Source organism: Plecotus auritus (assembly GCF_963455305.1).
Source record: "Plecotus auritus genome assembly, chromosome: 4".
In the NCBI taxonomy this organism is placed as follows: Eukaryota; Metazoa; Chordata; class Mammalia; order Chiroptera; family Vespertilionidae; genus Plecotus; species Plecotus auritus.
Window position 1 is genome coordinate 67548661 of NC_137775.1, and position 14710 is coordinate 67563370.

Sequence of the window (14710 nt, forward strand, 5' to 3'; positions counted from 1 at the left end):
GCAGAAGATGTGGTCAGTAAATATTTGCTTAATAGCTACTTGTTCTACGTGCTGGGTAAACAGTATTAGAGAAGAGGGCATATAATTCCCTAGCCTTCAAAGAGCTTACAGTCTAGTGACATAGATAGCTCAGTGAACAGATTGTTATGATGGTCTGTTAAATTCTATAGTGAGAGAATAATAGGAGGGCTAAGAAATAAACACATGGAATATTATGTAATTTTATAGAACAATTTCAATACATGCTGACACCTGAAAGGTAAATTGGAGAAATAGGAACTGGGCCAGCCAAAAAGGTGAGGCAGGAGAGAGTGCCCAAAGTCCAGAATTGATACTACAATGAACAAAGGGAACTGAAAGGAATTTAGTATAACCAGAGTGCAAAACAAGTGAGGTTTTATAAGTAGAGTGACCATGTAAATTATCAACTAAGCATTTGGAAATGGAATGGAGTTGCTATTAATAAACACACTGGAACAATAATGGCTTACACTGAGATGTATGATCAGTCTAATTATGGTTCGCATTCGTGCGGTTGCACTTTATTTAAAAGATATATCCTTAGGAGAATTATAAACAAGGACATGGCATGATCACAATGCTATTTTAGAAAGATAATTCTGGCATCTGAGTAGAGAATAAGTTGAATAATGGGAGAAGACAGAACAGTTAGAAAACTGTTCCAATATTTCAGGAAAAGATGATAGTTATGTGAACTAGAGAAGTGCCTTAAGGAATGGAGAACAGTGTGTGAATTCCAGGGAGTTACCAAGGCTGACTGAGAGTCTATCCGAGAGCCATATAAATTGCTAACTGGGCCAGAGAGAGAGTTCTCTTGAAGATGCTTTGACTTGTTTTGCTTTCAAAATCTGGCCCAGGCCATTCTTGGTCATTGATTAATTTTGATCCAGATTGTGTTTTTAATGAGCAAGAATCAATCATTTTACATAGTGAAAATAGAATTCTTACAGAAATTCAATTGATACAGAAATTCAATTGATACTGGGATGACTAGATGTTTCCATTTTCTAAAACCATTTTTTATTTCATTTAAATTCACCCTGGTCAATCTTGGTTAAAAATCATTTCCCCTCTTGGGTTAAGGGTAGATTTCTTTGATACAATAAAATTTTAAAAACATGCATGAAAGAAAAAAATGGTATGTTGGACTTCATCAAAATTAAGAATTTCTGTTCTTTAAAAGATATTGTTAAGCAACTGACAAGAAAAGTCACCGAGTGGGAGAAATGTTTTCATATGATATATCAGATTAAAGACTTCTGTTCCAAATACTTTTTAAAACCAAATACTTTTTAAAACCCTCAAAACTCAATAATAAGAAAACAAACAATCCAATAAAAGATAGACAAAAGTTTTGAATAAAAACTTGACCAAAGATGATATATGAATGACAAGGGCATGAAAAGATGTTCAACATCATTAGTTGTTATGTAAATGAAAGTTAAAACCACAAATTAAAATCACTCACATTTATTACAAAAAGACTGACCATGCCAAGTGTTGGCAAGGATGTAAAGCAACTAGAACTTTCATCATACACTGCGATGGAAATGTAAACTGGTACAGCTACTTTGGAAAAACAGCTTGGCAGTTGTTATTATTGATTTTAGTTTAAATTTTTAATTCAATTTACTTAAACTAAAAAGAAATCATTCATTTCTCTCACCCTCGACTTCCCCCACTCTGGCAACCACCAATTTGTTCTCTGTATCTATGAGCTTGTATCTGTATCTATAAATATATATAATATTCTACATATAAGAGAGATCATATGGTAGCTAAGACAGAACACCAAACAGAAAAATCACCCAAGTAACTTTTTTTAATGTCAAATTAGGTTTCAGAGCATCCAGGAAGAACTGTTAACCAGAATAAAGTTTGGTTTCCAAAATGCAAACAAGATAAAGAAAGCAAGACAAAAATGGACTTTAAATGAAATATCAAAATATGAACAAAAGGGTCAACATTCATTTCAAGGATCCATGGCACGTTCATGCATTCATTTAGGGCCCATAAACAGTCAGGGGCTGTGCTGAATACTGGGAGTACACAGTTTGAATGAATAGCATGAGTAAATAGGATGTCTATAAAGCAGACAATTTTTAAAAGACGTACAGAGATTGGACCAGCTAGTTCTAACAGTGAGATTATTTCTAATGGTGTCAAAATGTCTTGAGGACAAGGGTAAAAATCTGTTGCAAGAATTTTGAGCCTTCCGTTTCTTTCAAAGAACTATTTTGTTTTGCCAATACTGGGCACTAACTCAATTTTTACTCAATTAATGTTTGGCAATATTGGGCACTAAGTAAATATTTATTGAAGAACAAATTAGTTAATTAATTTTCTTCCAATGACTCTCTAGGCTAAATTAACAGCTTTTGCCAAAGGTAAACATCTGTTGTTGCCAGGACAAAGCTCTGTATTAGAGAGAGAGAAAATAGAAGAGAGAGGGAGAGAGAGAAAAACATCTATGTGAGTGAGAAACATCGATCAGTTACCTCTCATACGCGCCCCGACTAGGGATCCAACTCGCAATCTAGGTATGTGCCCTGATCAGGAATCAAACCCACAACTTTTTGGTATATGAGATGATGCTCCAACCAACTAAGCCACCTGGCCAGGGCGAGTCTTTCATTTTCAACTAACTAAACCAGATATGGTTGCTAATGTTGATGACCATAAATATGAATCTTGTAATCAACCCATCTACAATAATATCTGTTAAATATAACATAAATTCTAGGGGATACATCTGAATGCCATAAATTAATTGGTGATTATTTAATTCACCTCAAGTCTCACTCATAGTGATGGGGAATTCTATAATTCCAAAGAAACTATGGGAGTCAACATGGTTGAATTAGTTTTGTTCATTTCTCTTAATTTATAGGTACAAGTAGAGCTTTTCAATTCTACTATGAATCTTATTAGCATCTCTAGATGACCAACTACATATGAAAAAAGAAAAAAATAAGCAGGTTGCAGGGAGCCTGACCAAGCCAACCAAGATGCACAAACACCAGCACAGCACACTTTTCTGACTACTCTGGGAGGTGAGCGCACCGACGGAATGGCGAATTCTCCAACTGGATTTAAAGTCATCTCCAACATTCCCAGGACATGGGATTACAAACACCTCAAAGGAGACAGTGTTCTCACCGCTCTCTCAAAGAGCTGGGAGACACTTGTAGACAAAACTGTATTCCACTCCACTGCTTTAAAAAAGAATTCTTAAACTTTAAACTGCAGGGTTCACATAAATAAGAACTTGAGCAATTTCTCCATTTCTCTGAATAATACATTTCTGCTCATTATAATTTATGTTAATTCCCCTACTAGGCTAGGACATCATTTATGGTGTAAGAAATTTGAGGGGAATGAAAGGTCAGTCTAGAGTTCGATGTGGTAGTGGAAAAATATCTGGCTGGTATATTTCATGGAATGTTTTGCAATCACTTTGAAAATCTCTGGAAAGCGAACGCTGAAGAACTTTATAGAAATTAGGGAGTTACTGGCAAGGCCTGTTGACTGAAGCAACTCAGTGGAAATATACCAATCCCCCAAAATCATCATAATTCAGGTTCTCCTTCTTCTTTCTCCAGCGATCTCCTGCCATCTAGTGGATGTAATGCAGCCTAGTCATGAATTGCTTTCTCTACAATCTGCAGTACTCATGGAATAATGTGATAATGTTTTTAAAATAAGAATAGAGGCAGGATCCCTAACCGGTTTGGCTCAGTGGATAGAGCATTGGCCTGCGGACTCAAGGGAATCAGGTTTGATTCCAGTCAAGGGCTTGTACCTTGGTTGCGGGCACATCCCCAGTAGGGGGTGTGCAGGAGGCAGCTGATTGATGTTTCTCTCTCATCGATGTTTCTAACTCTCTCTCTCTCCCTTCCTCTCTGTAAAAAATCAATAAAATATATGTTTTTTTAAAAAAAAAAAAAAACTTAAAAGAACCATCATGGAGTCCTTTCTTACCAAGATTTTCAAAAAACAGATCATTTTTGTGCTTGACTAATCAAAAACTAATTCCCATTAAACCCAAGCAATATCAAAGTAAGTTAAAAAAAAAAAAGAGAGAGAGAGAGAACTGTTGTTTTGCATACTACTCACTTTGAATGTCATTTTTGCACTTATTCAATAAATGAATTTATTTTGTATCATTATACCATAATTTTAACATATATGCTAAAAATTATATAATCAATAGTTACATATTGAGCACCTCCAATGATAGATGCTATGGAAAATACAAAAAAGTAGGAGATGCAAGCCCATCTTTAGATTTACAAACTAGTCAGGGAGAAAAAGTAATCCAAATGCAACAATTAGTAGCCGTGCTAACTTATGTGGTCCAAAGGAAGGAACAACCAGAGAGGACTTGAAAGAAGAGGGGAAAGTTTAATAATGACACTTTAAGTGTGTTTTAAATACAATTTTGAGTCAAATGGTCAAACCCCTGGTCCTGGAGACAGTGAAGATGCTTTTTTATGGCAATGGAAAATTTATATCTTAATATAAAAGGAAGGAAAAATGGATCTGCAATGAAATACAAGTGGCCATACTCTGTGAGTACACTGAACAAAATCACCTGAGCAAGATTTGCAACATCGTGAAGATCTTTATAAAAGAGTTAAATTATATTGCAACTACCATCTGAGTGAGTCATTAGACCTTTCCTTATTTGCCTGCAGTTGAGCAACTACTGGCTAATTATAAATGAAACCAAATTCCTGTAACTGGACTCTAAATATACTCTTGTAAGCCTACCTATTAACCAAAGAGAAGCTTCTGGTTGCCAGACTCTTAAAGTGTCTGGGAAAGGAAATATGAATTTATAGAGCCAGGTGCATTGGAGAACGCCCCACTCATCCCTCCAGGTGTTCTCTCTGCCAAAGCATGGGGCCATTCTGCCCTCTAGGGACTCAGACTGCTCCCTGGAGAGCCAGGATGAGCCTCTACCCTAATCAAGGGCCAAAAACTATTCTCCTTCATTCCCCCTCAAAAGGACTTTTGTTACTTTAAACAATTCTTCATCTCATATTAACATGAATTTTAATATTTTACATTTTTTAAGTTTCTTTGTTTTTTATTTTTCAATCATAGTTTGCATTCAATATTAGTTTGTATTAGTTTCAGTTCAATAGTATAGTGATTAAATAATCATATACTTTACTAAGTGTTCCTGCCGATATTTCTAGCACCCACCTGGCACATTACACATAGACATTACAATATTATTGACTATATTCCCTATGTTGTACTTTACCTCCCTGTGACTAGATTATAACTACCAATGCCTTCACCTTTTTCACCCAGTCCCCCCAAACCCCATCCCCTCTGGCAACCATCAGTCTGTTCTCTGTATCTGTGAGTCCTATTCAATTTTGTTTGTTCATTTACTTGGTCTTTAGATTCCACATATAAGTGAAGCCAGATGGTATTTGTCTTTCTCTGACTGACATATTTCACTTAGTATAATAATTTCTAGGTCCATTCATACTGACACAAATGTTAAGATTTCATTTTTCTTTATGGCCAAGTAATAATCCATTGTATATATGTACCACTATTTCTTTACCCAATTTTTTATTGATGGGCACTTGAGTTGCTTCCATAACTTCATTATCCTATCTAATAAAAGAGTAATATGCAAATTGACCGTACCTCCACTATGCCCACAAGCTCACCAGCCAATCAGGCGTGAGTATGCAAATTAACCCAACCAAGATGGCTGCGGCCATGGAGCAAGCAGGAGGCTTGGGTTTCCCCGGTAATTGAGGAAGCCAAGCTTTCCGCACACCCTGGATGGCCTAGGCCTCCACTCAAGGCTACAAAGTTTCAATTATAAAAGATAAATAAATCCCAGATACCAGGCCTCTGCTTGGGTCGCCAGGGGGCATGGCCAGCCTGCAAACCACCACAGGCCCCTCGCCCAGGCCACCCCATGCCCCAAGGGAACCCCCACCCTAATCTGGGACACCCTTCAGGGCAAACCAGCTGCCCCCCCCCCCCCCCGTGCACCAGGCCTCTATCCTATCTAATAAAAGAGTAATATGCAGATTGACCATCACTCCAACACACAAGATGGATGCCCCCATGTGGTCAAAGATGGCTGCCCCCATGTGGACACAAGATGGCCACCACAAGATGGCCAGCAGGGGAGGGAAGTTGGGAGGGACCAGGCCTGCAAGGAAGGGCAGTTGGGGGCGATCAAGCCTGCAGGGGAGGGCAGTTAGGGGAGACCAGGCTGGCAGAGAAGGGAAGTTGGGGGCGACCAGGCCCACAGGGAAGGGCAGTTTGGGGGGACCCAGGCCTGCAGGGGAGGGCAGTTAGGGGTGACCAGGCCTGCAGGGGAGGGCAGTTAGGGGCAAACAGGCTGGCAGGGGAGCAGTTAGGCATCAATCAGGCTGGCAGGGAAGTGGTTAGGGGGTGATCAGGGTGGCAGGCAGAAGCGGTTAGGGGCAATCAGGAAGACTGGCAGGCAAGCAGTTGGGAGTCAGCAGTCCTGGATTGTGAGAGGGATGTCCGACTGCCCGTTTAGGCCCGATCCTACGGGCAGTCGGACATCCCTCAAAGGGTCCCAGATTGGAGAGTGTGCAGGCTGGGCTGAGGGACACACACACACACACCCATGCACAAATTTCGTGCACCAGGCCTCTATTTATAAATAACCCTGCAATGAATAAATGAGTGCATATATTTTTTCAAATTAGTGTTTCAGGTTTCTTCGAATATATACCCAGAAGTGCAATTGCTGGATCATAAGGCACTTCCACTTTTAATTTTTTTAGAAACCTTACATATTTTTAGAAACCATACTGTTTTCCATAATGGCCGCACCAATATGCATTCCCACCAACAGTGCATGAGCGTTCCTTTCCTCTACATCTTCAACACTTGTTTGTTGATTTATTGATGGTAGCCATTCTGACAGGTGTGGGGTGATATCTTATTGTGATTTTAATTTGCACTTCTCTAAGGATTATTGACACTGAGCATCTTTTCATGTCTATTGGGCATCTGTATATCCTCATTGGAGAAGTGTCTATTCAGTTCCTCTGACCATTTTTTAATTGGATTGTTGTTTTTTATATTGAGTTGTATGAGTTCTTTATAAATTTTTCATATTAACCTCTTATTGGATGTATCATTGGTGAGGATCTTCTATTCAGTATGTTGTCTTTTTATTTTGTTGATGGTTTCTTTGCTGTGCAAAAACTTTTTAGCTTGATGTAGTTTCATTTGTTTATTTTCTCTTTTGTTTCCCTTGACTGATGAGATATGTCAGAAAAAAAATATTGCTACCAGTAAGAGAAATGTCAGAGATTTTACCACCTATGTTTTCATCTGGGCATTTTATGGTTTTGAGTCTTAGATTTAAGTCTTTAATCCACCTTAATCCATTCTTGCATATGATATAAGAAGGTGGTCTGGTTTCATTTTTTGGCATGTATCTGTCCAATTTTTCCAACACCATTTATTGAAGAGACTCTTTACCCCATTGTATGTTCTTGCCTCTTGTGTCAAATATTAGTTGACCATATATGCACGGGTTTATTTCTGAACTCTCTATTCTGTTCCATTTCTCTATATGTCTGTTTTATTCTAGTATTATGCTGTCTTGATTACTATAGCCTTGTAGCATAGTTTGATATCAGGTGGTAGTGTAATACCTCCAACTTTGTTTTCTTTCCCAAAATTGCTGTCACTATTTGGGGACTTTTGTGGTTTTATATAAATTTTTGAATTATTTGTTCTAGTTCTGTGAAAAATGCCATTGGTATTTTGATAGAAATTATGTTGAATCTATGGATTGCTTTGGGAAGTATGGACATTTTAATAACATTTATTCTTCTCATCCATGAGTACAGTATATGCTTCCATTTATTTGTATCTTTTCCCATTTCTTTCTTCAGGGTCTTATAATTTTCTGAGTACAGGTACTTTACCTCCTTGGTTAAATTTATTCCTAAGTATATTTTGAGGCTATTGTAAATGGGATATGTGTCTTACATTTTAAAATAATTGATCTTAGAATTGTATTTTTCTGTTCTCATCTAACTATCCTTTGACTTTGGAGCCCCTTCTTATTTATAGGATCCAAATTCTAATCATTATAATTACCATTTGTTTTCACTATACACCCTCTTACACTTACAGTTTCATTCATATGCTCTTTTATTTAATATTAATAAAAGCACTATAGGTTATTATTGTCTCACTTTTTAAATAAGAGAGGTAATGCAAATTGCAAAACATTTCACAGATATAAACTAGGTAGGGACTTGATTTTAGATCTTTCTGACTTCAAATCTTATGCTTGGTGTTGTTTGTTTTACTGGACTCTCCTGCTTTCTGTTGAAGAAAATATGTTACAGAAATATTTTATCTTCTTTGACCTTCGCCTGCTGGAGATATATTATCTGAGTACATTCCCTTGCAGTTCACAAACTTTGATTTAATCAGATGAATTTGATATAGAAAAAGACTTTTTAGGTCAGGGAATACAGCTTCCTACCAAAAATATAACTTTTCCTTTAAAAGCATTTATTGCTCCAAACACACTTATAATAAATATCATATTTTCCTATTGTGTAGCCCCTATGAAGCCATCCTGCCAATATCCAAGATTGCCATGTAAATACTATCAACGATTTCCCACCTTCCATCACAACCCTCCTGCAGCTACAGTATCCCACTCTCCAACTGCTCTGCTTACCAGATGGAAATATTCTGCCATTTCTATTTCCTTCAATGGCTGAGCTGACATTTGATTCCAGTGGAGCAACAAGGTTAACAGAAACTTTCTATCAGCAAAAGATTTTGACAAAGAACAAAGTGACCTGACTCCACACCTGATGAGAGGCTCGGTACTCTCAGGAGCCCTGTAAGCAATCACATTTCTGGCAAGCACTTGTTCTCAGAAAGAGGTGTGGGGAAAGGGCCCATGCAAGTCCCCTGGTCTTCATGGCATCATTGGCTAGCCCATTGAAACAGTGTAAGTCAGTGAAGGGTTCCTATGGAGAAGAAAGTTCTAGCTCCCTTTGTCTCCCAAAGGTTACAGGAACTATTTCACTGGGCCATAACCACACAAATTACACTGAGAACCAGCTTGCATTGTGTCCCAGGCAACTTCTTCCAGGATGAGGGTAGCTCAAGCTTGCGCTAGGAAATGAACTCTAAGTCAAAATAATAGAATCCACCACTAAGATCTCTTAATTAAGCAAGATATTTACAAAAAGGTACTGGAGATTTAGAAAACTTTTTAAAACTTGCAATAATGTGCCCTAACCGGTTTGGCTCAGTGGATAGAGCGTCGGCCTGCGGACTGAAGGGTCCCAGGTTCGATTCTGGTCAAGGGCATGTACCTTGGTTGCAGGCATATCCCCAGTAGGGGGTGTGCAGGAGGCAGCTGATCGATGTCTCTCTCTCATCAATGTTTCTAGCTCTCTATCCCTCTCCCTTCCTCTCTGTAAAAAATCAATAAAAATATATATATATTTTTAAAAAAAACTTGCAATAATGTTAAATACACACTCTAGCTTAGCTCACTGAACTTGACAGGAATACTAAGTCAACTTGGTGGGAGTGAATCACTTTGGTGATAATGATCTGCACGGAGACAGCAGCAAAGATCACGGAAAGCAAAAGCCAGAATTGGAGCACGGAAGGCAAAGGTTACTATCTCTCTATTAGTGCAATTAACAAAAGTTGAAGACTTTTCTGGAACATAACTGGGGTGAGGTGCAGGGGGGTGAGCTGGGGAGAACCCACACTTGAAAGTTGCCATACTGGGAGCTACTAAGAATCTGTTGGAAAATAGCTTGATGATAGCTAAGAGTACACAGAGTCAGACGGCCCTGCGTTCAAATTCTAAATCTGGTATTTACCACCCAGGAGAAGTAACTTGACCTCTCAGAGCCTCACTTTCCCTACCTGAAAACTGAGATGTTATGGGGATTAAATAAAATAAAGCCTGGAAGCACTTGATACATTCTACCTCCTCCTAAATGAAACTTACAGAGATAAAAGGGGCTATAAGTGTCATGGCCATCACTAACTGTCCACTGACCAAAAAGAAGCAGTATCTAAACATTTAAGCCAGTAAAGCAGAGTCTCGCTCCATCTTTACCAACCAAACCACCCTCTGATGACAATCTAGAAGGCTGCTTGCTATCTCACTCACCTATTGCCCCCAGAATCACATCAAGTAGGTCATTCCAGGACACTCATGCACACGGTCAGCTTCAAATCTCTAAAAAGTACCGCAGATCCCATCAGAACCTCTTACTTATTAAAGTTGCTAAAACCTCATCTGGCAAAGACCACCTGAGACAAACTCAAATTTATTGATGGATGCAGCAAGGGAGGACGCCTCAGAGTGACCATGGAGTGCTGGCCACATGGCGGGAGGGAGGAGAGAAGGGTCTTATCTAAAGTTGGCTTTTGTGAAAGATTCTGAGGCAGATCTAAGAAAAGTAAGGTCCAGTTCTATATTGGTTGATGTTTCTGGGGAAAGATGATGGAAAACAGGGATTAACAAGGACTGAGTGTTGTCATGAGGTGAGGTGGGTTTAACAACTGGATAGTCCTGGTAATAATAGATGGGTATAAAAAGCCAACCCAGGGACATTATTCAGAAAAAATGCTGTCACCCAAAGACTGCATTGACAGCTGTTGTATGACCTGAAGAGGAATGGTGTCTCCTATTAATGTTGCAGCTGGCTTATCTGGGTGTGTCCTCCCAGCATGGTGAACAACAGGTTGCCTTTTCATTTTTCACTGAGTCGATTTCACTCTTTCTGTCCTGGATAGATGTTTTCCTCTTTCTAAGTGGCCCCCTAGAAACTGGGTGTGGGGTTAATAAGTACCTCTGCAACTTTTCTGCAACTCTAAAACTATTCTAAAATAAACTGTTTTCATGTTATGGAAACAGTCAAAACAATCCAAAGGACAATTTTTTTAAACTGTATTGTTGAAAGTATCACATAGGTCCCCCTTTTTTCCCCATTGACCCCTTCTAGCCTGCCCCCACCCTGGACCTCCAGTACACTATTGTCTGTGTCCATGGGTTATGCATATATGCAAACAAGTTTAGTTTTAAAGTGATCCCCTACACAACCCCTGAGAGATGCGCATTCAATCTTCTCACAAATACTACTTCACAGGGAAGTAACTCCATTCCATGTTTTAATGCCTAAAATTTTTAATTCTTCCTCATTTCAGCCAAAATCTGCTTTGTCCAACGCTTCCATTTAAGGGTCCCACATAGATGTCTGTGAAGATCCATAAACTAAATTTACCTCCTTTCCAAAATAGTTATATTTTTTATTATGATGATTGTATCCCTAAGACTCTTCTCCAGTGTCAATCTTCACCTCAACCCCCTGTTCACCTATCTCTGGTTTCACATCAAGTTTCCAATGACTCTCCATAAACAAGGCACCCTATTGGAGGCACCCTATTGGACCAAGCAACCCTGGTTTGGGGCATTCCCCCCTGGTGGTAAGGCCATGCCCACAGCACCCTTTTCAGCAATTGGTTATGCTGTTGGCTCCTATTGCCTGAGCAACAAAATAGAAGAGGACTAAGATTCAAATTCCAAGTGCAAATTCCAGCTTTCTGACTACTTGCATAATTAAGCAAGTTAGTCGATTCCTCTGGGTCTCATTTCTTCATTTGCAAAATAAGCATGCTGCTATTAGACAGTCTCTAAGATCTCTACATTTTTCCCCAGGAGTACTAGGAGTCATTCTATTAATAGATGGGTATAAAAAGCCATGTGGTATATTCATTTTACTGATGAAGAAACTGATTCAGGGGGATCATTTAATGTGCCTAACATCGTAGAGTTCTAGGATTCCAGCAAGCACCGTCAAGGTATAAAGCCTGTGCTTTTCCCAGACTCAAAACAGCATCTCCTTGACCTTGTTCAGTTCCCTTCAGGGGTCCTCAAACTTTTTAAACAGGGGGCCAGTTCACTGTCCCTCAGACCGTTGGAGGGCCAGACTATAGTTTAAAAAAAAACTATGAACAAATTCCTATGTGCACTGCGGGCCCGGGACGAGTCGGCTGCTAAGCAGGACAGGCAGCGGCACCTGGCGGGCTGGATAAATGTCCTCGGCAGGCCGCATGTGGCCTGCGGGCCATAGTTTGAGGACCCCTGCTTACATCATCCATATCTCTCTGCTTCTGCACACAAGGCTACTGAGAACCTTCTTAGCCTAGAATGTCTACTCCTGGGGAACCTCCACTAGCTACTCCATTCTGTTCCTTCTCTCCCCACACACCTGCTCAAGGGACCATCTGCTCCTCTATTTGCATCTCACATTCAGTTGTCTCTGTCCCCTGACAATCAGGCTTGTTTTTCTGCACTTTACTAAAACTGGTCTCTCAGCCGGTAGACCCAAGAGCCTTATCAGACTCATTCTCATCATTGACCTCTCTGACGCCATTTCCTTCTTCTCTGGGTTTTCCTCACGTTTTTATTTGAATTCCCCTCCTTTTTAGAAAGCTTCCACTCTCATCTCTACACAAATGGTTCCCAAATCTCGTAATTTCCCCTGATCTTCAGACACATATGACAGAATTACTCATTGTGATACTAACTTAGATGGACAATCCTTGAATTTTTCTCTTAATTTTATTCCTAACAGATAGCTTGGTCCTTGGAAATCCCATGGAGAATTCTGCTATATGGAAATCTGAAGGCCCTTCAGCCCCTTGCTCAAGTCTAACCTCATTTGCCAATACACCCCACTAGACAGAAATTCCGTCCAAAGGCTGTAGGCAGGCCTGTGGTAACCTTTGTCCAAAGCACTAATAACAGCTAAAAAAAAAAAAAAAAAATACTATAAATCAGGTAAATGTCCACCGTGATATTTAGCAAGAGGTCAGAGAGCTAACAGGCATGTTGCCAATCTCTCATAAAAGTACAAAAATATTCTCTTTTCATCTAGAAGAAGTGATAAAGCTTAAGAGGAGGTCTGGTTACCTAGAGGTATAAATAAGTACTGTATGGTTTGTTTTAGAGCTGAGAACATATTTTAGAATCCTTATCCATTTGCATGCTATGGAAACAGTCAAAACAATCCATATGACAATTTTTAGTGCAAACAAGGATGTGCTGTACACATTGCTGAATGAAAACAGAAACACACCAAGAATAAAATGAGAGGAGGGCTCAACTGAGGACTCAATGCATGTAGATAAAGAAGAAAAACCCTCTTCACTCAATGATGCTCTTGTGAATACTGGTTAAATGTCCTTCAATGTTCTGTGAAATAGATGGAAACTGTGTTTTGTGTAAAGATTTAAAAATAATACAAAACTGAAAAACAAAGCTTAGAAACCCAGAAACTCCACCATAACCACAAAACTCAACCCCCAAAGTTGATATTCAATAAAAACTAAATATTGGTCTTTGTGGAGAGTGGCTGTGGTTTCCTGCTTCAACAGTGCTTGGATGGAACTGGTGCTCACCACCCCAGCCCGCCGCCCAGGCCAGCCTTCCACACCTCTTCACAGTGCCCTCGGATCCCTCAGATGTCCCAAGGCATCCACTTCCCCTCTGCACAGCTGCCTCTCCTTAACTGCCCACCATGACCATGACCAGGTCCACCTCCAGGTGCGCCAGAACTACCACCAGGACATAGAGGCCTCCATCACCCGCCGGATCAACCTAGGCTTTTCATGTCTACCTGTCCATGTCTTACTACCTTGACCATAATGATGTGGCTTTGAGGAACTTTGCCAAATATTTTCTTCACCAATCTCATGAGGAGAAGGAACATGCTGAGAAATGGATGAAGCTGCACAACTAACAAGATGGCCCAATCTTCCTTCAGAATATCAAGAATCCAGACCGTGACGACTGGGAGAATGGGCTGAATGCAATGGGCTGTGCATTACACTTGAAAAGAAGTGTGAATCGGTCACTACTGGACTTGCACAAACTGGCCACTAACAAAAATGACCCTTATTTGTGTGACTTCATTGAGACTCACTACCTGAATGAGCAAGTGAAATCCATCAAAGAATTGGGTGACCACGTAACCCACTTGCACAGGTTGGGGGGGGGGGGGGGCTGAAACTGGCATGGCAGAGCATCTCTTTGGCAAGCACACCCTGGAGACAGTGATAAGAGCTACGCCTTAGGCTGGTTTCCCGTAGCCCTGGGGGTGACTGCCTGGCCACCAAAGCAGTACATGCATGTTGGAGTTACCTTTTACCTTTTCTATAACTTGTACCAAATCATCCACTCATGTCTTTCATTTGTACCTTTCCTTCGAATGAAGTAATTTGGTACAAAAAAAAAACAAAAAACCTAAATCTTAGAATATTTCCTGAAAATGTTTTCATTTATATTTTCTAGAATATTCATGCCTGGGTGAAGACAGTAGTTTAGTTTAAAATCTGTACCACATAGGTTTTTTTCTTTTTTAAGTTAGGTCGTGTATGGAATTTTAAGGTCAGATTAATTTTTTATTTCTCTTGAATTCATTTTTTCATTATGAAAACATATTCATGCCCTAGCTGGTTTAGCTCAGTGGATAGAGCATCAGCCTGTGGACTGAAGGGTCCCGGGTTTGATTCCAGTCAAGGGCACATGCCCGGGTTGTGGGCTCGATCCCCAGTAGGGGTTGAGTAAGAGGCAGCCAATCAATTATTCTCTCTCATCATT

At 39.7% G+C, this 14710-nt stretch overlaps 1 pseudogene across 1 annotated transcript; it reads left to right on the plus strand.

Moving 5' to 3' along the window:
- The first annotated feature begins 13492 nt into the window (after positions 1 to 13492).
- LOC308246708 (ferritin heavy chain-like) lies at positions 13493 to 14327 on the plus strand (annotated as a pseudogene). The gene has a single exon. The product of its transcript is annotated as a ferritin heavy chain-like (transcript).
- Positions 14328 to 14710: the final 383 nt, after the last annotated feature.